The 27,116-nt window shown below is 36.8% G+C and overlaps 55 non-coding genes across 55 annotated transcripts; all 55 read right to left on the bottom strand.

The window, feature by feature from the left end:
• Nucleotides 1-415: 415 nt before the first annotated feature.
• trnav-cac (transfer RNA valine (anticodon CAC)) lies at nt 416-488 on the bottom strand. Its single transcript has one exon. It is a non-coding gene; the product is annotated as a tRNA-Val (tRNA).
• A 261-nt stretch (nt 489-749) lies between these two features.
• On the bottom strand, nt 750-822 carry trnav-uac (transfer RNA valine (anticodon UAC)). The gene has a single exon. It is a non-coding gene; the product is annotated as a tRNA-Val (tRNA).
• Nucleotides 823-1,313: 491 nt separating this feature from the next.
• trnav-cac (transfer RNA valine (anticodon CAC)) lies at nt 1,314-1,386 on the bottom strand. Its single transcript has one exon. It is a non-coding gene; the product is annotated as a tRNA-Val (tRNA).
• A 261-nt stretch (nt 1,387-1,647) lies between these two features.
• trnav-aac (transfer RNA valine (anticodon AAC)) lies at nt 1,648-1,721 on the bottom strand. The gene has a single exon. It is a non-coding gene; the product is annotated as a tRNA-Val (tRNA).
• A 491-nt stretch (nt 1,722-2,212) lies between these two features.
• Nucleotides 2,213-2,285, bottom strand: trnav-cac (transfer RNA valine (anticodon CAC)). Its single transcript has one exon. It is a non-coding gene; the product is annotated as a tRNA-Val (tRNA).
• Nucleotides 2,286-2,546: 261 nt separating this feature from the next.
• trnav-aac (transfer RNA valine (anticodon AAC)) lies at nt 2,547-2,619 on the bottom strand. The gene has a single exon. It is a non-coding gene; the product is annotated as a tRNA-Val (tRNA).
• Nucleotides 2,620-3,121: 502 nt separating this feature from the next.
• On the bottom strand, nt 3,122-3,193 carry trnav-cac (transfer RNA valine (anticodon CAC)). Its single transcript has one exon. It is a non-coding gene; the product is annotated as a tRNA-Val (tRNA).
• A 261-nt stretch (nt 3,194-3,454) lies between these two features.
• On the bottom strand, nt 3,455-3,527 carry trnav-aac (transfer RNA valine (anticodon AAC)). Its single transcript has one exon. It is a non-coding gene; the product is annotated as a tRNA-Val (tRNA).
• An 810-nt stretch (nt 3,528-4,337) lies between these two features.
• On the bottom strand, nt 4,338-4,410 carry trnav-aac (transfer RNA valine (anticodon AAC)). The gene has a single exon. It is a non-coding gene; the product is annotated as a tRNA-Val (tRNA).
• A 476-nt stretch (nt 4,411-4,886) lies between these two features.
• Nucleotides 4,887-4,960, bottom strand: trnav-cac (transfer RNA valine (anticodon CAC)). Its single transcript has one exon. It is a non-coding gene; the product is annotated as a tRNA-Val (tRNA).
• A 261-nt stretch (nt 4,961-5,221) lies between these two features.
• On the bottom strand, nt 5,222-5,294 carry trnav-uac (transfer RNA valine (anticodon UAC)). Its single transcript has one exon. It is a non-coding gene; the product is annotated as a tRNA-Val (tRNA).
• Nucleotides 5,295-5,785: 491 nt separating this feature from the next.
• Nucleotides 5,786-5,858, bottom strand: trnav-cac (transfer RNA valine (anticodon CAC)). Its single transcript has one exon. It is a non-coding gene; the product is annotated as a tRNA-Val (tRNA).
• Nucleotides 5,859-6,119: 261 nt separating this feature from the next.
• Nucleotides 6,120-6,193, bottom strand: trnav-aac (transfer RNA valine (anticodon AAC)). The gene has a single exon. It is a non-coding gene; the product is annotated as a tRNA-Val (tRNA).
• A 485-nt stretch (nt 6,194-6,678) lies between these two features.
• On the bottom strand, nt 6,679-6,751 carry trnav-cac (transfer RNA valine (anticodon CAC)). The gene has a single exon. It is a non-coding gene; the product is annotated as a tRNA-Val (tRNA).
• A 261-nt stretch (nt 6,752-7,012) lies between these two features.
• trnav-aac (transfer RNA valine (anticodon AAC)) lies at nt 7,013-7,085 on the bottom strand. The gene has a single exon. It is a non-coding gene; the product is annotated as a tRNA-Val (tRNA).
• A 467-nt stretch (nt 7,086-7,552) lies between these two features.
• trnav-cac (transfer RNA valine (anticodon CAC)) lies at nt 7,553-7,625 on the bottom strand. The gene has a single exon. It is a non-coding gene; the product is annotated as a tRNA-Val (tRNA).
• Nucleotides 7,626-7,886: 261 nt separating this feature from the next.
• Nucleotides 7,887-7,959, bottom strand: trnav-uac (transfer RNA valine (anticodon UAC)). The gene has a single exon. It is a non-coding gene; the product is annotated as a tRNA-Val (tRNA).
• A 491-nt stretch (nt 7,960-8,450) lies between these two features.
• trnav-cac (transfer RNA valine (anticodon CAC)) lies at nt 8,451-8,523 on the bottom strand. Its single transcript has one exon. It is a non-coding gene; the product is annotated as a tRNA-Val (tRNA).
• A 261-nt stretch (nt 8,524-8,784) lies between these two features.
• Nucleotides 8,785-8,857, bottom strand: trnav-aac (transfer RNA valine (anticodon AAC)). The gene has a single exon. It is a non-coding gene; the product is annotated as a tRNA-Val (tRNA).
• Nucleotides 8,858-9,342: 485 nt separating this feature from the next.
• trnav-cac (transfer RNA valine (anticodon CAC)) lies at nt 9,343-9,415 on the bottom strand. Its single transcript has one exon. It is a non-coding gene; the product is annotated as a tRNA-Val (tRNA).
• Nucleotides 9,416-9,676: 261 nt separating this feature from the next.
• Nucleotides 9,677-9,749, bottom strand: trnav-uac (transfer RNA valine (anticodon UAC)). The gene has a single exon. It is a non-coding gene; the product is annotated as a tRNA-Val (tRNA).
• A 491-nt stretch (nt 9,750-10,240) lies between these two features.
• Nucleotides 10,241-10,313, bottom strand: trnav-cac (transfer RNA valine (anticodon CAC)). The gene has a single exon. It is a non-coding gene; the product is annotated as a tRNA-Val (tRNA).
• A 261-nt stretch (nt 10,314-10,574) lies between these two features.
• trnav-aac (transfer RNA valine (anticodon AAC)) lies at nt 10,575-10,647 on the bottom strand. The gene has a single exon. It is a non-coding gene; the product is annotated as a tRNA-Val (tRNA).
• Nucleotides 10,648-11,115: 468 nt separating this feature from the next.
• trnav-cac (transfer RNA valine (anticodon CAC)) lies at nt 11,116-11,188 on the bottom strand. The gene has a single exon. It is a non-coding gene; the product is annotated as a tRNA-Val (tRNA).
• A 261-nt stretch (nt 11,189-11,449) lies between these two features.
• On the bottom strand, nt 11,450-11,523 carry trnav-uac (transfer RNA valine (anticodon UAC)). The gene has a single exon. It is a non-coding gene; the product is annotated as a tRNA-Val (tRNA).
• A 475-nt stretch (nt 11,524-11,998) lies between these two features.
• Nucleotides 11,999-12,071, bottom strand: trnav-cac (transfer RNA valine (anticodon CAC)). Its single transcript has one exon. It is a non-coding gene; the product is annotated as a tRNA-Val (tRNA).
• A 261-nt stretch (nt 12,072-12,332) lies between these two features.
• Nucleotides 12,333-12,405, bottom strand: trnav-uac (transfer RNA valine (anticodon UAC)). The gene has a single exon. It is a non-coding gene; the product is annotated as a tRNA-Val (tRNA).
• Nucleotides 12,406-12,880: 475 nt separating this feature from the next.
• trnav-cac (transfer RNA valine (anticodon CAC)) lies at nt 12,881-12,953 on the bottom strand. Its single transcript has one exon. It is a non-coding gene; the product is annotated as a tRNA-Val (tRNA).
• Nucleotides 12,954-13,214: 261 nt separating this feature from the next.
• On the bottom strand, nt 13,215-13,287 carry trnav-aac (transfer RNA valine (anticodon AAC)). The gene has a single exon. It is a non-coding gene; the product is annotated as a tRNA-Val (tRNA).
• Nucleotides 13,288-13,762: 475 nt separating this feature from the next.
• On the bottom strand, nt 13,763-13,835 carry trnav-cac (transfer RNA valine (anticodon CAC)). The gene has a single exon. It is a non-coding gene; the product is annotated as a tRNA-Val (tRNA).
• Nucleotides 13,836-14,096: 261 nt separating this feature from the next.
• trnav-uac (transfer RNA valine (anticodon UAC)) lies at nt 14,097-14,169 on the bottom strand. The gene has a single exon. It is a non-coding gene; the product is annotated as a tRNA-Val (tRNA).
• A 475-nt stretch (nt 14,170-14,644) lies between these two features.
• trnav-cac (transfer RNA valine (anticodon CAC)) lies at nt 14,645-14,717 on the bottom strand. The gene has a single exon. It is a non-coding gene; the product is annotated as a tRNA-Val (tRNA).
• Nucleotides 14,718-14,978: 261 nt separating this feature from the next.
• trnav-uac (transfer RNA valine (anticodon UAC)) lies at nt 14,979-15,051 on the bottom strand. The gene has a single exon. It is a non-coding gene; the product is annotated as a tRNA-Val (tRNA).
• Nucleotides 15,052-17,155: 2,104 nt separating this feature from the next.
• On the bottom strand, nt 17,156-17,228 carry trnav-cac (transfer RNA valine (anticodon CAC)). Its single transcript has one exon. It is a non-coding gene; the product is annotated as a tRNA-Val (tRNA).
• Nucleotides 17,229-17,489: 261 nt separating this feature from the next.
• On the bottom strand, nt 17,490-17,562 carry trnav-aac (transfer RNA valine (anticodon AAC)). Its single transcript has one exon. It is a non-coding gene; the product is annotated as a tRNA-Val (tRNA).
• Nucleotides 17,563-18,048: 486 nt separating this feature from the next.
• On the bottom strand, nt 18,049-18,121 carry trnav-cac (transfer RNA valine (anticodon CAC)). Its single transcript has one exon. It is a non-coding gene; the product is annotated as a tRNA-Val (tRNA).
• An 810-nt stretch (nt 18,122-18,931) lies between these two features.
• On the bottom strand, nt 18,932-19,004 carry trnav-cac (transfer RNA valine (anticodon CAC)). Its single transcript has one exon. It is a non-coding gene; the product is annotated as a tRNA-Val (tRNA).
• A 261-nt stretch (nt 19,005-19,265) lies between these two features.
• On the bottom strand, nt 19,266-19,338 carry trnav-uac (transfer RNA valine (anticodon UAC)). Its single transcript has one exon. It is a non-coding gene; the product is annotated as a tRNA-Val (tRNA).
• A 491-nt stretch (nt 19,339-19,829) lies between these two features.
• On the bottom strand, nt 19,830-19,902 carry trnav-cac (transfer RNA valine (anticodon CAC)). The gene has a single exon. It is a non-coding gene; the product is annotated as a tRNA-Val (tRNA).
• A 261-nt stretch (nt 19,903-20,163) lies between these two features.
• Nucleotides 20,164-20,236, bottom strand: trnav-aac (transfer RNA valine (anticodon AAC)). The gene has a single exon. It is a non-coding gene; the product is annotated as a tRNA-Val (tRNA).
• Nucleotides 20,237-20,722: 486 nt separating this feature from the next.
• On the bottom strand, nt 20,723-20,795 carry trnav-cac (transfer RNA valine (anticodon CAC)). Its single transcript has one exon. It is a non-coding gene; the product is annotated as a tRNA-Val (tRNA).
• Nucleotides 20,796-21,056: 261 nt separating this feature from the next.
• trnav-uac (transfer RNA valine (anticodon UAC)) lies at nt 21,057-21,130 on the bottom strand. The gene has a single exon. It is a non-coding gene; the product is annotated as a tRNA-Val (tRNA).
• A 493-nt stretch (nt 21,131-21,623) lies between these two features.
• On the bottom strand, nt 21,624-21,696 carry trnav-cac (transfer RNA valine (anticodon CAC)). The gene has a single exon. It is a non-coding gene; the product is annotated as a tRNA-Val (tRNA).
• A 261-nt stretch (nt 21,697-21,957) lies between these two features.
• On the bottom strand, nt 21,958-22,030 carry trnav-aac (transfer RNA valine (anticodon AAC)). The gene has a single exon. It is a non-coding gene; the product is annotated as a tRNA-Val (tRNA).
• Nucleotides 22,031-22,532: 502 nt separating this feature from the next.
• On the bottom strand, nt 22,533-22,605 carry trnav-uac (transfer RNA valine (anticodon UAC)). The gene has a single exon. It is a non-coding gene; the product is annotated as a tRNA-Val (tRNA).
• A 261-nt stretch (nt 22,606-22,866) lies between these two features.
• Nucleotides 22,867-22,939, bottom strand: trnav-aac (transfer RNA valine (anticodon AAC)). The gene has a single exon. It is a non-coding gene; the product is annotated as a tRNA-Val (tRNA).
• A 491-nt stretch (nt 22,940-23,430) lies between these two features.
• Nucleotides 23,431-23,503, bottom strand: trnav-cac (transfer RNA valine (anticodon CAC)). Its single transcript has one exon. It is a non-coding gene; the product is annotated as a tRNA-Val (tRNA).
• A 261-nt stretch (nt 23,504-23,764) lies between these two features.
• trnav-aac (transfer RNA valine (anticodon AAC)) lies at nt 23,765-23,837 on the bottom strand. The gene has a single exon. It is a non-coding gene; the product is annotated as a tRNA-Val (tRNA).
• A 502-nt stretch (nt 23,838-24,339) lies between these two features.
• trnav-uac (transfer RNA valine (anticodon UAC)) lies at nt 24,340-24,412 on the bottom strand. Its single transcript has one exon. It is a non-coding gene; the product is annotated as a tRNA-Val (tRNA).
• A 261-nt stretch (nt 24,413-24,673) lies between these two features.
• trnav-aac (transfer RNA valine (anticodon AAC)) lies at nt 24,674-24,746 on the bottom strand. Its single transcript has one exon. It is a non-coding gene; the product is annotated as a tRNA-Val (tRNA).
• Nucleotides 24,747-25,237: 491 nt separating this feature from the next.
• trnav-cac (transfer RNA valine (anticodon CAC)) lies at nt 25,238-25,310 on the bottom strand. Its single transcript has one exon. It is a non-coding gene; the product is annotated as a tRNA-Val (tRNA).
• Nucleotides 25,311-25,571: 261 nt separating this feature from the next.
• trnav-aac (transfer RNA valine (anticodon AAC)) lies at nt 25,572-25,644 on the bottom strand. Its single transcript has one exon. It is a non-coding gene; the product is annotated as a tRNA-Val (tRNA).
• A 486-nt stretch (nt 25,645-26,130) lies between these two features.
• Nucleotides 26,131-26,203, bottom strand: trnav-cac (transfer RNA valine (anticodon CAC)). The gene has a single exon. It is a non-coding gene; the product is annotated as a tRNA-Val (tRNA).
• Nucleotides 26,204-26,464: 261 nt separating this feature from the next.
• Nucleotides 26,465-26,537, bottom strand: trnav-uac (transfer RNA valine (anticodon UAC)). Its single transcript has one exon. It is a non-coding gene; the product is annotated as a tRNA-Val (tRNA).
• Nucleotides 26,538-27,012: 475 nt separating this feature from the next.
• trnav-cac (transfer RNA valine (anticodon CAC)) lies at nt 27,013-27,085 on the bottom strand. Its single transcript has one exon. It is a non-coding gene; the product is annotated as a tRNA-Val (tRNA).
• Between the last annotated feature and the right edge of the window lie 31 nt (nt 27,086-27,116).

Here is a 27,116-nt window from a genome sequence, read left to right as displayed (position 1 = left end):
AGAGTTGTTACTGAAGCCAGCTTAAGTCACTTTACGCTTTAGGAATGGAACCCCAGAAGAAGACTCTTGTTTTTTGTTTGCTGCTCTCAAAACATCAATTGATCACTTCAGTAAGAATACACCAATGCAAGGAACTGGTACAATGTACATTATTTAAAATTAAGCTATATATACATTCTTTTGCATTTATATTTATGGGGTGACAACACTGTCAAAAATCGATTCCATCCTGGGAAATGTCTTTGGTTCTTTTGTAATTCCATTAGTGACTTTTGTCTTGATGAATGAGAAGACCATTTAGGATTCTATCGAGTTCAAGAAATCCCTCTGTTTGAAAAATATGTCACCATCAGCTACAGACTGCCCTTGAATATGTTCTAATAACTGAACTGTAGCCAAACAATCAAGATTTCTGTGTTTCCACTGGGGTTTGAACCCAGGACCTTCCGCGTGTGAGGCAAACGTGATGACCACTACACTATGGAACCATCAATGTGGGTTTTCCAGTATCAGGTTTGTTGCAATAAATGAAAAACTGACTAATATTTTTACATAATAGTTTGACAGAAAATATTTGACATCTTTCAAAATTCAATGTGGTCTACATCTAAAGTGAAGAACTTACGCATCACTAGCAGAGATCCTGAAAGCTGAATTATGGAATTGTCATCTCTGATTGAAAAAGTCCTACCAGTTTACTCAAATATGGAATGAAAAGGTGCATGAGCACAACTTAGCAATTTCTTTAGTGGTTCCACTGGGGATTGAACCCAGAACCTTCTGTGTGTAAGACAGATGTGATGACCTTTACACCATGGAACCTTGCTTCAAAACATTATATATAGAAGGAACAATCCAAAAATAGATGTACGTTGAGCATAAAGAGTTGTTACTGAAGCCAGCTTAAGTCACTTTACGCTTTAGGAATGGAACCCCAGAAGAAGTCTCTTGTTTTTTGTTTCCTGCCCTCAAAACATCAATTGATCACTTTAGTAAGAATACACCAATGCAAGGAACTGGTACAATGTACATTATTTAAAATTAAGCTATATATACATTCTTTTGCATTTATATTTATGGGGTTACAACACTTTCAATTATCGATTCCATCCTGGGAAATGTCTTTGGTTCTTTTGTAATTCCATTAGTGACTTTCGTCTTGATGAATGAGAAGACCATTTAGGATTCTATCGAGTTCAAGAAATCCCTATGTTTGAAGAATATGTCACCATCAGCTTTAACAGGAAACTCTTACAGACTGCCCTTGAATATGTTCTAATAACTGAACTGTAGCCAAACAATCAAGATTTCTGTGGTTCCACTGGGGTTTGAACCCAGGACCTTCAGCGTGTGAGGCAGACGTGATGACCACTACACTATGGAACCATCAATGTGACTTTTCCAGTATCAGGTTTGTTGCAATAAATGAAAAACTGACTAATATTTTTACATAATAATTTGACAGAAAATATTTGACATCTTTCAAAATTGAATGTGGTCTACATCTAAAGTGAAGAACTTATGCATCACTAGCAGAGATCCTGAAAGCTGAATTATGGAATTGTCATCTCTGATTGAAAAAGTCCTACCAGTTTACTCAAATATGGAATGAAAAAGTGCATGAGCACAACTTAACAATCTCTTTAATGGTTCCACCTGGGGATTGAACCCAGAACCTTCTGTGTGTTAGACAGATGTGATGACCATTACACCATGGAACCTTGCTTCAAATTGTTTTATATAGAAGGTACAATCCAAAAAGAGAAGTACGTTGAGCATAAAGAGTTGTTACTGAAGCCAGCTTAAGTCACTTTACGCTTTAGGAATGGAACCCCAGGAGAAGACTCTTGTTTTTTGTTTGCTACTCTCAAAACATCAATTGATCACTTCAGTAAGAATACACCAATGCAAGGAACTGGTACAATGTACATTATTTAAAATTAAGCTATATATACATTCTTTTGCATTTATATTTATGGGGTGACAACACTGTCAAAAATCGATTCCATCCTGGGAAATGTCTTTGGTTCTTTTGTAATTCCATTAGTGACTTTTGTCTTGATGAATGAGAAGACCATTTAGGATTCTATCGAGTTCAAGAAATCCCTATGTTTGAAGAATATGTCACCATCAGCTTTAACAGGAAACACTTACAGACTGCCCTTGAATATGTTCTAATAACTGAACTGTAGCCAAACAAACAAGAATACTGTGGATCCACTGGGGTTTGAACCCAAGACCTTCCACGTGTGAGGCAGACATGATGACCACTACACTATGGAACCATCAATGTGGGTTTTCCAGTATCAGGTTTGTTGCAATAAATGAAAAACTGACTAATATTTTTACATAATAGTTTGACAGAAAATATTTGACATCTTTCAAAATTCAATGTGGTCTACATCTAAAGTGAAGAACTTACGCATCACTAGCAGAGATCCTGAAAGCTGAATTATGGAATTGTCATCTCTGATTGAAAAAGTCCTACCAGTTTACTCAAATATGGAATGAAAAAGTGCATGAGCACAACTTAGCAATCTCTTTAGTGGTTCCACTGGGGATTGAACCCAGAGCCTTCTGTGTGTTAGACAGATGTGATGACCATTACACCATTGAAGCTTGCTTCAACTTTGCTTCAAAACATTTTATATAGAAGGAACAATCCAAAAATAGATGTACGTTGAGCATAAAGAGTTGTTACTGAAGCCAGCTTAAGTCACTTTACGCTTTAGGAATGGAAGCCCAGAAGAAGTCTCTTGTTTTTTGTTTCCTGCCCTCAAAACATCAATTGATCACTTTAGAAAGAATACACCAATGCAAGGAACTGGTACAATGTACATTATTTAAAATTAAGCTATAGATGCATTCTTTTGTTTTTACAATTATGGGGTGACAACACTGTCAAAAAATGATTCCGGCCAGGAAAATCTGTTAGAATCTTTTGTAATTTTATTAGTGACTTTCGTCTTAATGAATGAGAAGACCATATTGGATTCTATCGAGTGCAAGAAATCCCTATGTTTGAAGAATATGTCACCATCAGCTTTAACAGGGAACACTTACAGACTGCCCTTGAAAATGTTCTAATAACTGAACTGTAGCCAAACAATCAAAATTACTGTGGTTCCACTGGGGTTGAACCCAGGACCTTCTACGTGTGAGGCAGACGTAATGACCACTACACTATGGAACCATCAATGTGACTTTTCCAGTATCAGGTTTGTTGCAATAAATGAAAAACTGACTAATATTTTTACATAATAATTTGACAGAAAATATTTGACATCTTTCAAAATTGAATGTGGTCTACATCTAAAGTGAAGAACTTATGCATCACTAGCAGAGATCCTGAAAGCTGAATTATGGAATTGTAATCTCTGATTGAAAAAGTCCTACCAGTTTACTCAAATATGGAATGAAAAAGTGCATGAGCACAACTTAGCAATCTCTTTAGTGGTTCCACTGGGGATTGAACCCAGAACCATCTGTGTGTTAGACAGATGTGATGACCATTACACCATGGAACCTTGCTTCAAATTGTTTTATGTAGAAGGTACAATCCAAAAAGAGAAGTACGTTGAGCATAAAGAGTTGTTACTGAAGCCAGCTTAAGTCACTTTACGCTTTAGGAATGGAACCCCAGAAGAAGACTCTTGTTTTTTGTTTGCTGCTCTCAAAACATCAATTGATCACTTCAGTAAGAATACACCAATGCAAGGAACTGGTACAATGTACATTATTTAAAATTAAGCTATATATACATTCTTTTGCATTTATATTTATGGGGTGACAACACTGTCAAAAATCGATTCCATCCTGGGAAATGTCTTTGGTTCTTTTGTAATTCCATTAGTGACTTTTGTCTTGATGAATGAGAAGACCATTTAGGATTCTATCGAGTTCAAGAAATCCCTATGTTTGAAAAATATGTCACCATCAGCTACAGACTGCCCTTGAATATGTTCTAATAACTGAACTGTAGCCAAACAATCAAGATTTCTGTGGTTCCACTGGGGTTTGAACCGAGGACCTTCCGCGTGTGAGGCAGACATGATGAAAAACTACACTATGGAACCATCAATGTGACTTTTCCAGTATCAGGTTTGTTGCAATAAATGAAAAACTGACTAATATTTTTACATAATAATTTGACAGAAAATATTTGACATCTTTCAAAATTGAATGTGGTCTACATCTAAAGTGAAGAAATTATGCATCACTAGCAGAGATCCTGAAAGCTGAATTATGGAATTGTCATCTCTGATTGAAAAAGTCCTACCAGTTTACTCAAATATGGAATGAAAAAGTGCATGAGTACAACTTAGCAATCTCTTTAATGGTTCCACTAGGGATTGAACCCAGAACCTTCGGTGTGTTAGACAGATGTGATGACCATTACACCATGGAACCTTGCTTCAAATTGTTTTATATAGAAGGTACAATCCAAAAAGAGAAGTACGTTGAGCATAAAGAGTTGTTACTGAAGCCACCTTAATTCACTTTACGCTTTAGGAATGGAACCCCAGAAGAAGACTCTTGTTTTTTGTTTGCTACTCTCAAAACATCAATTGATCACTTCAGTAAGAATACACCAATAAAAGGAACTGGTACAATGTACATTATTTAAAATTAAGCTATATATACATTCTTTTGCATTTATATTTATGGGGTTGACAACACTGTCAATAATCAATTCCATCCTGGGAAATGTCTTTGGTTCTTTTGTAATTCCATTAGTGACTTTTGTCTTGATGAATGAGAAGACCATTTAGGATTCTATCGAGTTCAAGAAATCCCTATGTTTGAAGAATATGTCACCATCAGCTACAGACTGCCCTTGAATATGTTCTAATAACTGAACTGTAGCCAAACAATCATGATTTCTGTGGTTCCACTGGGGTTTGAACCCAGGACCTTCCGCAGTGTGAGGCAAACGTGATGACCACTACACTATGGAACCATCAGTTGAACTTTTCCAGTATCAGGTTTGTTGCAATAAATGAAAAACTGACTAATATTTTTACATAATAGTTTGACAGAAAATATTTGACATCTTTCAAAATTCAATGTGGTCTACATCTAAAGTGAAGAACTTACGCATCACTAGCAGAGATCCTGAAAGCTGAATTATGGAATTGTCATCTCTGATTGAAAAAGTCCTACAAGTTTACTCAAATATGGAATGAAAAGGTGCATGAGCACAACTTAGCAATTTCTTTAGTGGTTCCACTGGGGATTGAACCCAGAACCTTCTGTGTGTAAGACAGATGTGATGACCTTTACACCATGGAACCTTGCTTCAAAACATTATATATAGAAGGAACAATCCAAAAATAGATGTACGTTGAGCATAAAGAGTTGTTACTGAAGCCAGCTTAAGTCACTTTACGCTTTAGGAATGGAACCCCAGAAGAAGTCTCTTGTTTTTTGTTTCCTGCCCTCAAAACATCAATTGATCACTTTAGTAAGAATACACCAATGCAAGGAACTGGTACAATGTACATTATTTAAAATTAAACTATATATACATTCTTTTGCATTTATATTTATGGGGTTACAACACTTTCAATTATCGATTCCATCCTGGGAAATGTCTTTGGTTCTTTTGTAATTCCATTAGTGACTTTCGTCTTGATGAATGAGAAGACCATTTAGGATTCTATCGAGTTCAAGAAATCCCTATGTTTGAAGAATATGTCACCATCAGCTTTAACAGGAAACTCTTACAGACTGCCCTTGAATATGTTCTAATAACTGAACTGTAGCCAAACAAATAACATTACTGTGGTTCCACTGGGGTTTGAACCCAGGACATTCCGCGTGTGAGGCAGACGTGATGACCACTACACTATGGAACCATCAATGTGGCTTTTCCAGTATCAGGTTTGTTGCAATAAATGAAAAACTGACTAATATTTTTACATAATAGTTTGACAGAAAATATTTGACATCTTTCAAAATTCAATGTGGTCTACATCTAAAGTGAAGAACTTACGCATTAATAGCAGAGATCCTGAAAGCTGAATTATGGAATTGTCATCTCTGATTGAAAAAGTCCTACCAGTTTACTCAAATATGGAATGAAAAAGTGCATGAGCACAACTTAGCAATGTCTTTAGTGGTTCCACTGGGGATTGAACCCAGAGCCTTCTGTGTGTTAGACAGATGTGATGACCATTACACCATGGAAGCCTGCTTCAACCTTGCTTCAAAAACTTTTATATAGAAGGAACAATCCAAAAAGAGAAGTACGTTGAGCATAAAGAGTTGTTACTGAAGCCAGCTTAAGTCACTTTACGCTTTAGGAATGGAACCCCAGAAGAAGACTCTTGTTTTTTGTTTGCTGCTCTCAAAACATCAATTGATCACTTTAGTAAGAATACACCAATGCAAGGAACTGGTACAATGTACATTATTTAAATTTAAGCTATATATACATTCTTTTGCATTTATATTCATGGGGTGACAACACTGTCAAAAATCGATCCCATCCTGGGAAATGTCTTTGGTTCTTTTGTAATTCCATTAGTGACTTTTGTCTTGATGAATGAGAAGACCATTTAGGATTCTATCGAGTTCAAGAAATCCCTATGTTTGAAGAACATGTCACCATCAGCTACAGGCTGCCCTTGAATATGTTCTAATAACTGAACTGTAGCCAAACAATCAAGAATTCTGTGGTTCCACTGGGGTTTGAACCCAGGACCTTCCGCGTGTGAGGCAGACGTGATGACCACTACACTATGGAACCATCAATGTGACTTTTCCAGTATCAGGTTTGTTGCAATAAATGAAAAACTGACTAATATTTTTACATAATAATTTGACAGAAAATATTTGACATCTTTCAAAATTGAATGTGGTCTACATCTAAAGTGAAGAACTTATGCATCACTAGCAGAGATCCTGAAAGCTGAATTATGGAATTGTAATCTCTGATTGAAAAAGTCCTACCAGTTTACTCAAATATGGAATGAAAAAGTGCATGAGCACAACTTAGCAATCTCTTTAGTGGTTCCACTGGGGATTGAACCCAGAACCTTCTGTGTGTTAGACAGATGTGATGACCATTACACCATGGAACCTTGCTTCAAATTGTTTTATATAGAAGGTACAATCCAAAAAGAGAAGTACGTTGAGCATAAAGAGTTGTTACTGAAGCCAGCTTAAGTCACTTTACGCTTTAGGAATGGAACCCCAGAAGAAGACTCTTGTTTTTTGTTTGCTGCTCTCAAAACATCAATTGATCACTTCAGTAAGAATACACCAATGCAAGGAACTGGTACAATGTACATTATTTAAAATTAAGCTATATATACATTCTTTTGCATTTATATTTATGGGGTGACAACACTGTCAAAAATCGATTCCATCCTTGGAAATGTCTTTGGTAATTCCATTAGTGACTTATGTCTTGATGAATGAGAAGACCATTTAGGATTCTATCGAGTTCAAGAAATCCCTATGTTTGAAGAATATGTCACCATCAGCTACAGACTGCCCTTGAATATGTTCTAATAACTGAACTGTAGCCAAACAATCATGATTTCTGTGGTTCCACTGGGGTTTGAACCCAGGACCTTCAGCGTGTGAGGCAAACGTGATGACCACTACACTACGGAACCATCAGTTGAACTTTTCCAGTATCAGGTTTGTTGCAATAAATGAAAAACTGACTAATATTTTTACATAATAGTTTGACAGAAAATATTTGACATCTTTCAAAATTCAATGTGGTCTACATCTAAAGTGAAGAACTTACGCATCACTAGCAGAGATCCTGAAAGCTGAATTATGGAATGTTCATCTCTGATTGAAAAAGTCCTACCAGTTTACTCAAATATGGAATGAAAAGGTGCATGAGCACAACTTAGCAATTTCTTTAGTGGTTCCACTGGGGTTTGAACCAAGAACCTTCTGTGTGTAAGACAGATGTGATGACCTTTACACCATGGAACCTTGCTTCAAAACATTATATATAGAAGGAACAATCCAAAAATAGATGTACGTTGAGCATAAAGAGTTGTTACTGAAGCCAGCTTAAGTCACTTTACGCTTTAGGATTGGAACCCCAGAAGAAGTCTCTTGTTTTTTGTTTCCTGCCCTCAAAACATCAATTGATCACTTTAGTAAGAATACACCAATGCAAGGAACTGGTACAATGTACATTATTTAAAATTAAGCTATATATACATTCTTTTGCATTTATATTTATAAGGTGACAACACTTTCAATTATCGATTCCATCCTGGGAAATGTCTTTGGTTCTTTTGTAATTCCATTAGTGACTTTCGTCTTGATGAATGAGAAGACCATTTAGGATTCTATCGAGTTCAAGAAATCCCTATGTTTGAAGAATATGTCACCATCAGCTTTAACAGGAAACTCTTACAGACTGCCCTTGAACATGTTCTAATAACTGAACTGTAGCCAAACAAATAAGATTACTGTGGTTCCACTGGGGTTTGAACCCAGGACCTTCCGCGTGTGAGGCAGACGTGATGACCACTACACTATGGAACCATCAATGTGACTTTTCCAGTATCAGGTTTGTTGCAATAAATGAAAAACTGACTAATATTTTTACATAATAGTTTGACAGAAAATATTTGACATCTTTCAAAATTCAGTGTGGTCTACATCTAAAGTGAAGAACTTACGCATCACTAGCAGAGATCCTGAAAGCTGAATTATGGAATTGTCATCTCTGATTGAAAAAGTCCTACCAGTTTACTCAAATATGGAATGAAAAAGTGCATGAGCACAACTTAGCAATCTCTTTAGTGGTTCCACTGGGGATTGAACCCAGAGCCTTCTGTGTGTTAGACAGATGTGATGACCATTACACCATGGAACCTTGCTTCAACCTTGCTTCAAAACATTTTATGTAGAAGGAACAATCCAAAAAGAGAAGTACGTTGAGCATAAAGAGTTGTTACTGAAGCCAGCTTAAGTCACTTTACGCTTTAGGAATGGAACCCCAGAAGAAGACTCTTGTTTTTTTTTGCTGCTCTCAAAACATCAATTGATCACTTTAGTAAGAATACACCAATGCAAGGAACTGGTACAATGTACATTATTTAAATGTAAGCTATATATACATTCTTTTGCATTTATATTCATGGGGTGACAACACTGTCAAAAATCGATTCGATCCTGGGAAATGTCTTTGGTTCTTTTGTAATTCCATTAGTGACTTTTGTCTTGATGAATGAGAAGACCATTTAGGATTCTATCGAGTTCAAGAAATCCCTATGTTTGAAGAATATGTCACCATCAGCTACAGACTGCCCTTGAATATGTTCTAATAACTGAACTGTAGCCAAACAATCAAGATTTCTGTGGTTCCACTGGGGTTTGAACCCAGGACCTTCCGCGTGTGAGGCAGACGTGATGACCACTACACTATGGAACCATCAATGTGACTTTTCCAGTATCAGGTTTGTTGCAATAAATGAAAAACTGACTAATATTTTGACATAATAGTTTGACAGAAAATATTTGACATCTTTCAAAATTCAATGTGGTCTACATCTAAAGTGAAGAACTTACGCATCACTAGCAGAGATCCTGAAAGCTGAATTATGGAATGTTCATCTCTGATTGAAAAAGTCCTACCAGTTTACTCAAATATGGAATGAAAAGGTGCATGAGCACAACTTAGCAATTTCTTTAGTGGTTCCACTGGGGATTGAACCCAGAACCTTCTGTGTGTAAGACAGATGTGATGACCTTTACACCATTGAACCTTGCTTCAAAACATTATATATAGAAGGAACAATCCAAAAATAGATGTACGTTGAGCATAAAGAGTTGTTACTGAAGCCAGCTTAAGTCACTTTACGCTTTAGGAATGGAACCCCAGAAGAAGTCTCTTGTTTTTTGTTTCCTGCCCTCAAAACATCAATTGATCACTTTAGTAAGAATACACCAATGCAAGGAACTGGTACAATGTACATTATTTAAAATTAAGCTATATATACATTCTTTTGCATTTATATTTATAAGGTGACAACATTTTCAATTATCGATTCCATCCTGGGAAATGTCTTTGGTTCTTTTGTAATTCCATTAGTGACTTTCGTCTTGATGAATGAGAAGACCATTTAGGATTCTATCGAGTTCAAGAAATCCCTATGTTTGAAGAATATGTCACCATCAGCTTTAACAGGAAACTCTTACAGACTGCCCTTGAACATGTTCTAATAACTGAACTGTAGCCAAACAAACAAGATTACTGTGGTTCCACTGGGGTTTGAACCCAGGACCTTCCGCGTGTGAGGCAGACGTGATGACCACTACACTATGGAACCATCAATGTGACTTTTCCAGTATCAGGTTTGTTGCAATAAATGAAAAACTGACTAATATTTTTACATAATAGTTTGACAGAAAATATTTGACATCTTTCAAAATTCAATGTGGTCTACATCTAAAGTGAAGAACTTACGCATCACTAGCAGAGATCCTGAAAGCTGAATTATGGAATTGTCATCTCTGATTGAAAAAGTCCTACCAGTTTACTCAAATATGGAATGAAAAAGTGCATGAGCACAACTTAGCAATCTCTTTAGTGGTTCCACTGGGGATTGAACCCAGAGCCTTCTGTGTGTTAGACAGATGTGATGACCATTACACCATGGAACCTTGCTTCAACCTTGCTTCAAAACATTTTATATAGAAGGAACAATCCAAAAAGAGAAGTACGTTGAGCATAAAGAGTTGTTACTGAAGCCAGCTTAAGTCACTTTACGCTTTAGGAATGGAACCCCAGAAGAAGACTCTTGTTTTTTGTTTGCTGCTCTCAAAACATCAATTGATCACTTTAGTAAGAATACACCAATGCAAGGAACTGGTACAATGTACATTATTTAAATGTAAGCTATATATACATTCTTTTGCATTTATATTCATGGGGTGACAACACTGTCAAAAATCGATTCCATCCTGGGAAATGTCTTTGGTTCTTTTGTAATTCCATTAGTGACTTTTGTCTTGATGAATGAGAAGACCATTTAGGATTCTATCGTGTTCAAGAAATCCCTATGTTTGAAGAATATGTCACCATCAGCTACAGACTGCCCTTGAACTGTAGCCAAACAATCAAGATTTCTGTGGTTCCACTGGGGTTTGAACCCAGGACCTTCCGCGTGTGAGGCAGACGTGATGACCACTACACTATGGAGCCATCAATGTGACTTTTCCAGTATCAGGTTTGTTGCAATAAATGAAAAACTGACTAATATTTTTACATAATAATTTGACAGAAAACATTTGACATCTTTCAAAATTGAATGTGGTCTACATCTAAAGTGAAGAACGTATGCATCACTAGCAGAGATCCTGAAAGCTGAATTATGGAATTGTAATCTCTGATTGAAAAAGTCCTACCAGTTTACTCAAATATGGAATGAAAAGGTGCATGAGCACAACTTAGCAATTTCTTTAGTGGTTCCACTGGGGGATTGAACCCAGATCCTTCTGTGTGTAAGACAGATGTGATGACCATTACACCATGGAACCTTGCTTCAAATTGTTTTATGTAGAAGGTACAATCCAAAAAGAGAAGTACGTTGAGCATAAAGAGTTGTTACTGAAGCCAGCTTAAGTCACTTTACGCTTTAGGAATGGAACCCCAGAAGAAGACTCTTGTTTTTTGTTTGCTGCTCTCAAAACATCAATTGATCACTTCAGTAAGAATACACCAATGCAAGGAACTGGTACAATGTACATTATTTAAAATTAAGCTATATATACATTCTTTTGCATTTATATTTATGGGGTGACAACACTGTCAAAAATCGATTCCATCCTGGGAAATGTCTTTGGTTCTTTTGTAATTCCATTAGTGACTTTTGTCTTGATGAATGAGAAAACCATTTAGGATTCTATCGAGTTCAAGAAATCCCTATGTTTGAAGAATTTGTCACCATCAGCTACAGACTGCCCTTGAATATGTTCTAATAACTGAACTGTAGCCAAACAATCATGATTTCTGTGGTTCCACTGGGGTTTGAAACCAGGACCTTCCGCATGTGAGGCAAACGTGATGACCACTACACTTTGGAACCATCAGTTGAACTTTTCCAGTATCAGGTTTGTTGCAATAAATGAAAAACTGACTAATATTTTTACATAATAGTTTGACAGAAAATATTTGACATCTTTCAAAATTCAATGTGGTCTACATCTAAAGTGAAGAACTTACGCATCACTAGCAGAGATCCTGAAAGCTGAATTATGGAATTGTCATCTCTGATTGAAAAAGTCCTACCAGTTTACTCAAATATGGATTGAAAAGGTGCATGAGCACATCTTAGCAATTTCTTTAGTGGTTCCACTGGGGATTGAACCCAGAACCTTCTGTGTGTAAGACAGATGTGATGACCTTTACACCATGGAACCTTGCTTCAAAACATTATATATAGAAGGAACAATCCAAAAATAGATGTACGTTGAGCATAAAGAGTTGTTACTGAAGCCAGCTTAAGTCACTTTACGCTTTAGGAATGGAACCCCAGAAGAAGTCTCTTGTTTTTTGTTTCCTGCCCTCAAAACATCAATTGATCACTTTAGTAAGAATACACCAATGCAAGGAACTGGTACAATGTACATTATTTAAAATTAAGCTATATATACATTCTTTTGCATTTATATTTATGGGGTGACAACACTTTCAATTATCGATTCCATCCTGGGAAATGTCTTTGGTTCTTTTGTAATTCCATTAGTGACTTTTGTCTTGATGAATGAGAAGACCATTTAGGATTCTATCGAGTTCAAGAAATCCCTATGTTTGAAGAATATGTCACCATCAGCTACAGACTGCCCTTGAATATGTTCTAATAACTGAACTGTAGCCAAACAATCAAGATTTCTGTGGTTCCACTGGGGTTTGAACCCAGGACCTTCCGCGTGTGAGGCAGACGTGATGACCACTACACTATGGAACCATCAATGTGACTTTTCCAGTATCAGGTTTGTTGCAATAAATGAAAAACTGACTAATATTTTTACATAATAATTTGACAGAAAATATTTGACATCTTTCAAAATTGAATGTGGTCTACATCTAAAGTGAAGAACTTATGCATCACTAGCAGAGATCCTGAAAGCTGAATTATGGAATTGTCATCTCTGATTGAAAAAGTCCCACCAGTTTACTCAAATATGGAATGAAAAAGTGCATGAGCACAACTTAGCAATCTCTTTAATGGTTCCACTGGGGATTGAACCCAGAACCTTCTGTGTGTTAGACAGATGTGATGACCATTACACCATGGAACCTTGCTTCAAATAGTTTTATATAGAAGGTACAATCCAAAAAGAGAAGTACGTTGAGCATAAAGAGTTGTTACTGAAGCCAGCTTAAGTCACTTTACGCTTTAGGAATGGAACCCCAGAAGAAGACTCTTGTTTTTTGTTTGCTGCTCTCAAAACATCAATTGATCACTTCAGTAAGAATACACCAATGCAAGGAACTGGTACAATGTACATTATTTAAAATTAAGCTATATATACATTCTTTTGCATTTATATTTATGGGGTGACAACACTGTCAATAATCAATTCCATCCTGGGAAATGTCTTTGGTTCTTTTGTAATTCCATTAGTGACTTTTGTCTTGATGAATGAGAAGACCATTTAGGATTCTATCGAGTTCAAGAAATCCCTATGTTTGAAGAATATGTCACCATCAGCTACAGACTTCCCTTGAATATGTTCTATTAACTGAACTGTAGCCAAACAATCATGATTTCTGTGGTTCCACTGGGGTTTGAACCCAGGACCTTCCGCGTGTGAGGCAAACTTGATGACCACTACACTATGGAACCATCAGTTGAACTTTTCCAGTATCAGGTTTGTTGCAATAAATGAAAAACTGACTAATATTTTTACATAATAGTTTGACAGAAAATATTTGACATCTTTCAAAATTCAATGTGGTCTACATCTAAAGTGAAGAACTTACGCATCACTAGCAGAGATCCTGAAAGCTGAATTATGGAATTGTCATCTCTGATTGAAAAAGTCCTACCAGTTTACTCAAATATGGAATGAAAAGGTGCATGAGCACAACTTAGCAATTTCTTTAGTGGTTCCACTGGAGATTGAACCCAGAACCTTCTGTGTGTAAGACAGATGTGATGACCATTACACCATGGAACCTTGCTTCAAAACATTATATATAGAAGTAACAATCCAAAAAGAGAAGTACGTTGAGCATAAAGAGTTGTTACTGAAGCCAGCTTAAGTCACTTTACGCTTTAGGAATGGAACCCCAGAAGAAGTCTCTTGTTTTTTGTTTCCTGCCCTCAAAACATCAATTGATCACTTTAGTAAGAATACACCAATGCAAGGAACTGGTACAATGTACATTATTTAAAATTAAGCTATATATACATTCTTTTGCATTTATATTTATGGGGTGACAACACTTTCAATTATCGATTCCATCCTGGGAAATGTCTTTGGTTCTTTTGTAATTCCATTAGTGACTTTTGTCTTGATGAATGAGAAGACCATTTAGGATTCTATCGAGTTCAAGAAATCCCTATGTTTGAAGAATATGTCACCATCAGCTACAGACTGCCCTTGAATATGTTCTAATAACTGAACTGTAGCCAAACAATCATGATTTCTGTGGTTCCACTGGGGTTTGAACCCAGGACCTTCCGCGTGTGAGGCAGACGTGATGACCAATACACAATGGAACCATCAGTTGCACTTTTCAAGTATCAGGTTTGTTGCAATAAATGAAAAACTGACTAATATTTTTACATAATAGTTTGACAGAAAATATTTGACATCTTTCAAAATTCAATGTGGTCTACATCTAAAGTGAAGAACTTACGCATCACTAGCAGAGATCCTGAAAGCTGAATTATGGAATTGTCATCTCTGATTGAAAAAGTCCTACCAGTTTACTCAAATATGGAATGAAAAGGTGTATGAGCACAACTTAGCAATTTCTTTAGTGGTTCCGCTGGGGATTGAACCCAGAACCTTCTGTGTGTAAGACAGATGTGATGACCTTTACACCATGGAACCTTGCTTCAAAACATTATATATAGAAGGAACAATCCAAAAATAGATGTACGTTGAGCATAAAGAGTTGTTACTGAAGCCAGCTTAAGTCACTTTACGCTTTAGGAATGGAACCCCAGAAGAAGTCTCTTGTTTTTTGTTTCCTGCCCTCAAAACATCAATTGATCACTTTAGTAAGAATACACCAATGCAAGGAACTGGTACAATGTACATTATTTAAAATTAAGCTATATATACATTCTTTTGCATTTATATTTATGGGGTGACAACACTTTCAATTATCGATTCCATCCTGGGAAATGTCTTTGGTTCTTTTGTAATTCCATTAGTGACTTTCGTCTTGATGAATGAGACGACCATTTAGGATTCTATCGAGTTCAAGAAATCCCTAGGTTTGAAGAATACAGGTGCTGGCCAGTAAATTAGAATATCATCAAAAGGTTGAAAATATTTCAGTAATTCCATTCAAAACGTGAAACTTGTACATTATATTCATGCAATGCACACAGACCAATGTATTTCCAATGTTCATTACATTTAAATTTGATATTCATAAGTGACAACTAATGAAAACTCCAAATTTGGTATCTCAAAAAATTAGAATATTCTGAAAAGGCTGAATATAGAAGACACCTGCTGCCACTCTAATCAGCTGATTTACTCAAAACACCTGCAAAGGCCTTTAAAAGGTCCCTCAGTCTTGTTTTGAAGGCACCACAATCATGGGGAAGACTTCTGACTTAACAGCTGTCCAAAAGACAATCATTGACACCTTGCACAAGGAGGGCAAGACACAAAAGGTGATTGCTAAAGAAGCTGGCTGTTCGCAGAGCTCTGTGTCCAAGCACATTAACAGACAGGCGAAGGGACGGAAAAAATGTGGTAGAAAAAAGTGTACAAGCTCTAGGGATAACCGAACCCTGCAGAGAATTGTGACGACAAACCCATTCAAAAATGTGGGGGAGATCCACAAAGAGTGGACTGCAGCTGGAGTCAGCGCTTCAAGAACCACCACGAGGAGACTCATGAAAGACATGGGATTCAGGTGTCGCATTCCGTGTGTCAAGCCACTCTTGAACAAGAAACAGCGCAAGAAGCGTCTCGCCTGGGCCAAGGACAAAAAGGACTGGACTGATGCTGAGTGGTCCAAAGTTATGTTTTCTGATGAAAGCAAGTTCTGCATTTCCTTTGGAAATCAAGGACCCAGAGTCTGGAGGAAGAGCGGAGAAGCACAGAATCCACGTTGCATGAGGTCCAGTGTAAAGTTTCCACCGTCAGTGATGGTGTGGGGTGCCATGTCATCTGCCGGTGTTGGCCCACTCTGTTTCCTGAGGTCCAGGGTCAATGCAGCCGTCTACCAGGAAGTTTTAGAGCACTTCATGCTTCCTGCTGCTGACCAACTTTATGGGGATGCAGACTTCACCTTTCAACAGGACTTGGCACCTGCACACAGTGCCAAAACCACCAGCACCTGGTTCAAGGACCATGGTATCCCTGTCCTTGATTGGCCAGCAAACTCGCCTGACCTTAACCCCATAGAAAATCTATGGGGTATTGTGAAGCGGAGGATGCAATACGCTAGACCCAACAATGCAGAGGAGCTGAAGACGACTATCAGAGCAACCTGGGCTCTCATAACACCTGAGCAGTGCCACAGACTGATCGAGTCCATGCCACGCCGCATTACTGCAGTTATTGAGGCAAAAGGAGCCCCGACTAAGTATTGAGTGCTATACATGCACATTCTTTTCATGTTCATTCTTTTCAGTTGGCCAACATTAGAGAAACAAACATTTTTTCATTGGCCTTTAGAATATTCTAATTTTCTGAGATACCAGATTTGATGTTTTCATTGGTTGTCACCTATAAATATCAAAATTAAACGTAATAAACATCGGAAATACATTGGTCTGTGTGCATTGCATGAATATAATGTACAAGTTTCACGTTTTGAATGGAATTACTGAAATATTTTCAACCTTTTGATGATATTCTAATTTACTGGCCAGCACCTGTATGTCACCATCAGCTTTAACAGGAAACTCTTACAGACTGCCCTTGAATATGTTCTAATAACTGAACTGTAGCCAAACAAATAACATTACTGTGGTTCCACTGGGGTTTGAACCCAGGACCTTCCGCGTGTGAGGCAGACGTGATGACCACTACACTATGGAACCATCAATGTGGCTTTTCCAGTATCAGGTTTGTTGCAATAAATGAAAAACTGACTAATATTTTTACATAATAGTTTGACAGAAAATATTTGACATCTTTCAAAATTCAATGTGGTCTACATCTAAAGTGAAGAACTTACGCATTACTAGCAGAGATCCTGAAAGCTGAATTATGGAATTGTCATCTCTGATTGAAAAAGTCCTACCAGTTTACTCAAATATGGAATGAAAAAGTGCATGAGCACAACATAGCAATCTCTTTAGTGGTTCCACTGGGGATTGAACCCAGAGCCTTCTGTGTGTTAGACAGATGTGATGACCATTACACCATGGAAGCTTGCTTCAACCTTGCTTCAAAAACTTTTATATAGAAGGAACAATCCAAAAAGAGAAGTACGTTGAGCATAAAGAGTTGTTACTGAAGCCAGCTTAAGTCACTTTACGCTTTAGGAATGGAACCCCAGAAGAAGACTCTTGTTTTTTGTTTGCTGCTCTCAAAACATCAATTGATCACTTTAGTAAGAATACACCAATGCAAGGAACTGGTACAATGTACATTATTTAAATTTAAGCTATATATACATTCTTTTGCATTTATATTCATGGGGTGACAACACTGTCAAAAATCGATCCCATCCTGGGAAATGTCTTTGGTTCTTTTGTAATTCCATTAGTGACTTTTGTCTTGATGAATGAGAAGACCATTTAGGATTCTATCGAGTTCAAGAAATCCCTATGTTTGAAGAATATGTCACCATCAGCTACAGACTGCCCTTGAATATGTTCTAATAACTGAACTGTAGCCAAACAATCAAGAATTCTGTGGTTCCACTGGGGATTGAACCCAGGACCTTCCGCGTGTGAGGCAGACGTGATGACCACTACACTATGGAACCATCAATGTGACTTTTCCAGTATCAGGTTTGTTGCAATAAATGAAAAACTGACTAATATTTTTACATAATAATTTGACAGAAAATATTTGACATCTTTCAAAATTCAATGTGGTCTACATCTAAAGTGAAGAACTTATGCATCACTAGCAGAGATCCTGAAAGCTGAATTATGGAATTGTAATCTCTGATTGAAAAAGTCCTACCAGTTTACTCAAATATGGAATGAAAAATGTGCATGAGCACAACTTAGAAATCTCTTTAGTGGTTCTACTGGGGATTGAACCCAGAACCTTCTGTGTATTAGACAGATGTGATGACCATTACACCATGGAAGCTTGCTTCAAATTGTTTTATATAGAAGGTACAATCCAAAAAGAGAAGTACGTTGAGCATAAAGAGTTGTTACTGAAGCCAGCTTAAGTCACTTTACGCTTTAGGAATGGAACCCCAGAAGAAGACTCTTGTTTTTTGTTTGCTGCTCTCAAAACATCAATTGATCACTTCAGTAAGAATACACCAATGCAAGGAACTGGTACAATGTACATTATTTAAAATTAAGCTATATATACATTCTTTTGCATTTATATTTATGGGGTGACAACACTGTCAAAAATATATTCCATCCTTGGAAATGTCTTTGGTTCTTTTGTAATTCCATTAGTGACTTATGTCTTGATGAATGAGAAGACCATTTAGGATTCTATCGAGTTCAAGAAATCCCTATGTTTGAAGAATATGTCACCATCAGCTACAGACTGCCCTTGAATATGTTCTAATAACTGAACTGTAGCCAAACAATCATGATTTCTGTGGTTCCACTGGGGTTTGAACCCAGGACCTTCAGCGTGTGAGTCAAACGTGATGACCACTACACTATGGAACCATCAGTTGAATATTTCCAGTATCAGGTTTGTTGCAATAAATGAAAAACTGACTAATATTTTTACATAATAGTTTGACAGAAAATATTTGACATCTTTCAAAATTCAATGTGGTCTACATCTAAAGTGAAGAACTTACGCATCACTAGCAGAGATCCTGAAAGCTGAATTATGGAATTGTCATCTCTGATTGAAAAAGTCCTACCAGTTTACTCAAATATGGAATGAAAAGGTGCATGAGCACAACTTACCAATTTCTTTAGTGGTTCCACTGGGGATTGAACCCAGAACCTTCTGTGTGTAAGACAGATGTGATGACCTTTACACCATGGAACCTTGCTTCTAAACATTATATATAGAAGGAACAATCCAAAAATAGATGTACGTTGAGCATAAAGAGTTGTTACTGAAGCCAGCTTAAGTCACTTTACGCTTTAGGAATGGAACCCCAGAAGAAGTCTCTTGTTTTTTGTTTCCTGCCCTCAAAACATCAATTGATCACTTTAGTAAGAATACACCAATGCAAGGAACTGGTACAATGTACATTATTTAAAATTAAGCTATATATACATTCTTTTGCATTTATATTTATAAGGTGACAACATTTTCAATTATCGATTCCATCCTGGGAAATGTCTTTGGTTCTTTTGTAATTCCATTAGTGACTTTCGTCTTGATGAATGAGAAGACCATTTAGGATTCTATCGAGCTCAAGAAATCCCTATGTTTGAAGAATATGTCACCATCAGCTTTAACAGGAAACTCTTACAGACTGCCCTTGAACATGTTCTAATAACTGAACTGTAGCCAAACAAACAAGATTACTGTGGTTCCACTGGGGTTTGAACCCAGGACCTTCCGCGTGTGAGGCAGACGTGATGACCACTACACTATGGAACCATCAATGTGGCTTTTCCAGTATCAGGTTTGTTGCAATAAATGAAAAACTGACTAATATTTTTACATAATAGTTTGACAGAAAATATTTGACATCTTTCAAAATTCAATGTGGTCTACATCTAAAGTGAAGAACTTACGCATCACTAGCAGAGATCCTGAAAGCTGAATTATGGAATTGTCATCTCTGATTGAAAAAGTCCTACCAGTTTACTCAAATATGGAATGAAAAAGTGCATGAGCACAACTTATCAATCTCTTTAGTGGTTCCACTGGGGATTGAACCCAGAGCCTTCTGTGTGTTAGACAGATGTGATGACCATTACACCATGGAACCTTGCTTCAACCTTGCTTCAAAACATTTTATATAGAAGGAACAATCCAAAAAGAGAAGTACGTTGAGCATAAAGAGTTGTTACTGAAGCCAGCTTAAGTCACTTTACGCTTTAGGAATGGAACCCCAGAAGAAGACTCTTGTTTTTTGTTTGCTGCTCTCAAAACATCAATTGATCACTTTAGTAAGAATACACCAATGCAAGGAACTGGTACAATGTACATTATTTAAATTTAAGCTATTTATACATTCTTTTGCATTTATATTCATGGGGTGACAACACTGTCAAAAATCGATTCGATCCTGGGAAATGTCTTTGGTTCTTTTGTAATTCCATTAGTGACTTTTGTCTTGATGAATGAGAAGACCATTTAGGATTCTATCGAGTTCAAGAAATCCCTATGTTTGAAGAATATGTCACCATCAGCTACAGACTGCCCTTGAATATGTTCTAATAACTGAACTGTAGCCAAACAATCAAGATTTCTGTGGTTCCACTGGGGTTTGAACCCAGGACCTTCCGCGTGTGAGGCAGACGTGATGACCACTACACTATGGAACCATCAATGTGACTTTTCCAGTATCAGGTTTGTTGCAATAAATGAAAAACTGACTAATTTTTTTACATAATAATTTGACAGAAAACATTTGACATCTTTCAAAATTGAATGTGGTCTACATCTAAAGTGAAGAACTTATGCATCACTAGCAGAGATCCTGAAAGCTGAATTATGGAATTGTAATCTCTGATTGAAAAAGTCCTACCAGTTTACTCAAATATGGAATGAAAAGGTGCATGAGCACAACTTAGCAATTTCTTTAGTGGTTCCACTGGGGGATTGAACCCAGAACCTTCTGTGTGTAAGACAGATGTGATGACCTTTACACCATGGAACCTTGCTTCAAATCATTATATATAGAAGGAACAATCCAAAAATAGATGTACGTGGAGCATAAAGAGTTGTTACTGAAGCCAGCTTAAGTCACTTTACGCTTTAGGAATGGAACCCCAGAAGAAGTCTCTTGTTTTTTGTTTCCTGCCCTCAAAACATCAATTGATCACTTTAGTAAGAATACACCAATGCAAGGAACTGGTACAATGTACATTATTTAAAATTAATTTATATATATACATTCTTTTGCATTTATATTTATGGGGTGACAACACTTTCAATTATCGATTCCATCCTGGGAAATGTCTTTGGTTCTTTTGTAATTCCATTAGTGACTTTCGTCTTGATGAATGAGAAGACCATTTAGGATTCTATCGAGTTCAAGAAATCCCTATGTTTGAAGAATATGTCACCATCAGCTTTAACAGGAAACTCTTAGAGACTGCCCTTGAATATGTTCTAATAACTGAACTGTAGCCAAACAAACAATATTACTGGGGTTCCACTGGGGTATGAACCCAGGACCTTCCGCGTGTGAGGCAGACGTGATGACCACTACACTATGGAACCATCAATGTGGCTTTTCCAGTATCAGGTTTGTTGCAATAAATGAAAAACTGTCTAATATTTTTACATAATAGTTTGACAGAAAATATTTGACATCTTTCAAAATTCAATGTGGTCTACATCTAAAGTGAAGAACTTACGCATCACTAGCAGAGATCCTGAAAGCTGAATTATGGAATTGTCATCTCTGATTGAAAAAGTCCTACCAGTTTACTCAAATATGGAATGAAAAAGTGCATGAGCACAACTTAGCAATCTCTTTAGTGGTTCCATTGGGGATTGAACCCAGAGCCTTCGGTTTGTTAGACAGATGTGATGACCATTACACCATGGAACCTTGCTTAAACCTTGCTTCAAAACATTTTATATAGAAGGAACAATCCAAAAAGAGAAGTACGTTGAGCATAAAGAGTTGTTACTGAAGCCAGCTTAAGTCACTTTACGCTTTAGGAATGGAACCCCAGAAGAAGTCTCTTGTTTTTTGTTCCCTGCCCTCAAAACATCAATTGATCACTTTAGTAAGAATACACCAATGCAAGGAACTGGTACAATGTACATTATTTAAAATTAAGCTATATATACATTCTTTTGCATTTATATTTATGGGGTGACAACACTGTCAAAAATCAATTCCATCCTGGGAAATGTCTTTGGTTCTTTTGTAATTCCATTAGTGACTTTCGTCTTGATGAAAGAGAAGACCATTTAGGATTCTATCGAGTTCAAGAAATCCCTATGTTTGAAGAATATGTCACCATCAGCTTTAACAGGAAACACTTACAGACTTCCCTTGAATATGTTCTAATAACTGAACTGTAGCCAAACAATCAAAATTTCTGTGGTTCCACTGGGGTTTGAACCCAGGACCTTCCGCGTGTAAGGCAGACGTGATGACCACTACACTATGGAACCATCAATGTGGCTTTTCCAGTATCAGGTTTGTTGCAATAAATGAAAAACTGACTAATATTTTTACATAATAGTTTGACAGAAAATATTTGACATCTTTCAAAATTCAATATGGCCTACATCTAAAGTGAAGAACTTACGCAGAACTAGCAGAGATCCTGAAAGCTGAATTATGGAATTGTCATCTCTGATTGAAAAAGTCATACCAGTTTACTGAAATATGGAATGAAAAAGTGCATGAGAACAACTTATCAAACTCTTTAGTGGTTCCACTGGGGATTGAACCCAGAGCCTTCTGTGTGTTAGACTGATGTGATGACCATTACACCATGGAACCTTGCTTCAAAACATTTTATATAGAAGGAACAATCCAAAAAGAGAAGTACGTTGAGCATAAAGAGTTGTTACTGAAGCCAGCTTAAGTCACTTTACGCTTTAGGAATGGAACCACAGAAGAAGTCTCTTGTTTTTTGTTTCCTGCCCTCAAAACATCAATTGATCACTTTAGTAAGAATACACCAATGCAAGGAACTTGCACAATGTACATTATTGAAAATTAAGCTACATATACATTCTTTTGCATTTATATTTATGGGGTGACAACACTGTCAAATATCGATACCATCCTGGGAAATGTCTTTGGTTCTTTTGTAATTCCATTAGTGACTTTCGTCTTGATGAATGAGAAGACCATTTAGGATTCTATCGAGTTCATTAAATCCCTATGTTTGAAGAATATGTCACCATCAGGTTTAACAGGAAACACTAACAGACTGCCCTTGAATATGTTCTAATAACTGAACTGTAGCCAAACAATCAAGATTACTGTGGTTCCACTGGGGTTTGAACCCAAGACCTTCCGCGTGTGAGGCAGACGTGATGATCACTACACTATGGAACCATCAATGTGGCTTTTCCAGTATCAGGTTTGTTGCAATAAATGAAAAACTGACTAATATTTTTACATAATAGTTTGACAGAAAATATTTGACATCTTTCAAAATTCAATGTGGTCTACATCTAAAGTGAAGAACTTATGCATCACTAGCAGAGATCCTGAAAGCTGAATTATGGAATTGTCATCTCTGACTGAAAAAGTCCTACCAGTTTACTCAAATATGGAATGAAAAAGTTCATGAGCACAACTTAGCAATCTCTTTAGTGGTTCCACTTGGGATTGAACCCAGAGCCTTCTGTGTGTTAGACAGATGTGATGACCATTACACCATGAAACCTTGCTTCAACATTGCTTCAAAACATTTTATATAGAAGGAACAATCCAAAAAGAGAAGTACGTTGAGCATAAAGAGTTGTTACTGAAGCCAGCTTAAGTCACTTTACGCTTTAGGAATGGAACCCCAGAAGAAGACTCTTGTTTTTTGTTTGCTGCTCTCAAAACATCAATTGATCACTTTAGTAAGAATACACCAATGCAAGGAACTGGTACAATGTACATTATTTAAATTTAAGCTATATATACATTATTTTGCATTTATATTTATGGGGTGACAACACTGTCAAAAATCAATTCCATCCTGGGAAATGTCTTTGGTTCTTTTGTAATTCCATTAGTGACTTTCGTCTTGATGAAAGAGAAGACCATTTAGGATTCTATCGAGTTCAAGAAATCCCTATGTTTGAAGAATATGTCACCATCAGCTTTAACAGGAAACACTTACAGACTTCCCTTGAATATGTTCTAATAACTGAACTGTAGCCAAACAATCAAAATTTCTGTGGTTCCACTGGGGTTTGAACCCAGGACCTTCCGCGTGTAAGGCAGACGTGATGACCACTACACTATGGAACCATCAATGTGGCTTTTCCAGTATCAGGTTTGTTGCAATAAATGAAAAACTGACTAATATTTTTACATAATAGTTTGACAGAAAATATTTGACATCTTTCAAAATTCAATATGGCCTACATCTAAAGTGAAGAACTTACGCAGAACTAGCAGAGATCCTGAAAGCTGAATTATGGAATTGTCATCTCTGATTGAAAAAGTCATACCAGTTTACTGAAATATGGAATGAAAAAGTGCATGAGAACAACTTATCAAACTCTTTAGTGGTTCCACTGGGGATTGAACCCAGAGCCTTCTGTGTGTTAGACTGATGTGATGACCATTACACCATGGAACCTTGCTTCAAAACATTTTATATAGAAGGAACAATCCAAAAAGAGAAGTACGTTGAGCATAAAGAGTTGTTACTGAAGCCAGCTTAAGTCACTTTACGCTTTAGGAATGGAACCACAGAAGAAGTCTCTTGTTTTTTGTTTCCTGCCCTCAAAACATCAATTGATCACTTTAGTAAGAATACACCAATGCAAGGAACTTGCACAATGTACATTATTGAAAATTAAGCTACATATACATTCTTTTGCATTTATATTTATGGGGTGACAACACTGTCAAATATCGATACCATCCTGGGAAATGTCTTTGGTTCTTTTGTAATTCCATTAGTGACTTTCGTCTTGATGAATGAGAAGACCATTTAGGATTCTATCGAGTTCATTAAATCCCTATGTTTGAAGAATATGTCACCATCAGGTTTAACAGGAAACACTAACAGACTGCCCTTGAATATGTTCTAATAACTGAACTGTAGCCAAACAATCAAGATTACTGTGGTTCCACTGGGGTTTGAACCCAAGACCTTCCGCGTGTGAGGCAGACGTGATGATCACTACACTATGGAACCATCAATGTGGCTTTTCCAGTATCAGGTTTGTTGCAATAAATGAAAAACTGACTAATATTTTTACATAATAGTTTGACAGAAAATATTTGACATCTTTCAAAATTCAATGTGGTCTACATCTAAAGTGAAGAACTTATGCATCACTAGCAGAGATCCTGAAAGCTGAATTATGGAATTGTCATCTCTGACTGAAAAAGTCCTACCAGTTTACTCAAATATGGAATGAAAAAGTTCATGAGCACAACTTAGCAATCTCTTTAGTGGTTCCACTTGGGATTGAACCCAGAGCCTTCTGTGTGTTAGACAGATGTGATGACCATTACACCATGAAACCTTGCTTCAACATTGCTTCAAAACATTTTATATAGAAGGAACAATCCAAAAAGAGAAGTACGTTGAGCATAAAGAGTTGTTACTGAAGCCAGCTTAAGTCACTTTACGCTTTAGGAATGGAACCCCAGAAGAAGACTCTTGTTTTTTGTTTGCTGCTCTCAAAACATCAATTGATCACTTTAGTAAGAATACACCAATGCAAGGAACTGGTACAATGTACATTATTTAAATTTAAGCTATATATACATTATTTTGCATTTATATTCATGGGGTGACAACACTTTCAATTATCGATTCCATCCTGGGAAATGTCTTTGGTTCTTTTGTAATTCCATTAGTGACTTTTGTCTTGATGAATGAGAAGACCATTTAGGATTCTATCGAGTTCAAGAAATCCCTATGTTTGAAGAATATGTCACCATCAGCTACAGACTGCCCTTGAATATGTTCTAATAACTGAACTGAAGCCAAACAATCAAGGTTTCTGTGGTTCCACTGGGGTTTGAACCCAGGACCTTCCGCGTGTGAGGCAAACGTGGTGACCACTACACTATGGAACCATCAATTGAACTTTTCCAGTTTCAGGTTTGTTGCAATAAATGAAAAACTGACTAATATTTTTACATAATAGTTTGACAGAAAATATTTGACATCTTTCAAAATTCAATGTGGTCCTCATCTAAAGTGAAGAACTTACGCATCACTAGCAGAGATCCTGAAAGCTGAATTATGGAATTGTCATCTCTGATTGAAAAAGTCCTTCCAGTTTACTCAAATATGGAATGAAAAGGTGCATGAGCATAACTTAGCAATTTCTTTAGTGGTTCCACTGGGGAATGAACCCAGAACCTTCTGTGTGTAAGACAGATGTGATGACCTTTACACCATGGAACCTTGCTTCATAACATTATATATAGAAGGAACAATCCAAAAAGAGAAGTACGTTGAGCATGAAGAGATGTTACTGAAGCCAGCTTAAGTCACTTTACGCTTTAGGAATGGAACCCCAGAAGATGTCTCTTGTTTTTTTTTTCCTGCCCTCAAAACATCAATTGATCACTTTAGTAAGAATACACCAATGCAAGGAACTGGTACAATGTACATTATTTAAAATTAAGCTATATATACATTCTTTTGCATTTATATTTATGGGGTGACAACACTGTCAAAAATCGATACCATCCTGGGAAATGTCTTTGGTTCTTTTGTAATTCCATTAGTAAGTTTCGTCTTGATGAATGAGAAGACCATTTAGGATTCTATCGAGTTCAAGAAATCCCTATGTTTGAAGAATATGTCACCATCAGCTACAGACTGCCCTTGAATATGTTCTAATAACTGAACTGTAGCCAAACAATCATGATTTCTGTGGTTCCACTGGGGTTTGAAACCAGGACCTTCCGCGTGTGAGGCAAACGTGATGACCACTACACTATGGAACCATCAGTTGAACTTTTCCAGTATCAGGTTTGT

Source organism: Nothobranchius furzeri, chromosome 14 (assembly GCF_043380555.1).
Source record: "Nothobranchius furzeri strain GRZ-AD chromosome 14, NfurGRZ-RIMD1, whole genome shotgun sequence".
Taxonomy (NCBI): Eukaryota; Metazoa; Chordata; class Actinopteri; order Cyprinodontiformes; family Nothobranchiidae; genus Nothobranchius; species Nothobranchius furzeri.
The sequence above is the reverse complement of the archived record's forward strand: the minus strand, read 5'-3'. Positions and strand labels throughout refer to the sequence as shown.